Raw genomic sequence first — 272 nt, 5'->3', positions numbered from 1 at the left:
CTTTTTGTATCAGTTATGAATGAGAAGAAAAAGGGCAAATGTTTCTAGGATGTCACCACTCTTTGCCCAGCCGTGAGAAATCCGCTGTCTGTGAAGTTATGCTACTTCTTCTCTATTACAGTACCGACTTTTATGTATTTTGCAATCCTTGTCCACTATCTCTGTTGTAATTTCTTGCAAAATGCTGAAAATTTAAAGCCCTACACCCACAATTTTATTGCCCTACAGTCTGATTCACAAACTAAAAGAATATGCCTGAGTATATTTTCTGA

The sequence above is a fragment of the Coturnix japonica genome, chromosome 6, assembly GCF_001577835.2.
Source record: "Coturnix japonica isolate 7356 chromosome 6, Coturnix japonica 2.1, whole genome shotgun sequence".
Taxonomy (NCBI): domain Eukaryota; kingdom Metazoa; phylum Chordata; class Aves; order Galliformes; family Phasianidae; genus Coturnix; species Coturnix japonica.
Note: the sequence above shows the minus strand (reverse complement) of the source record.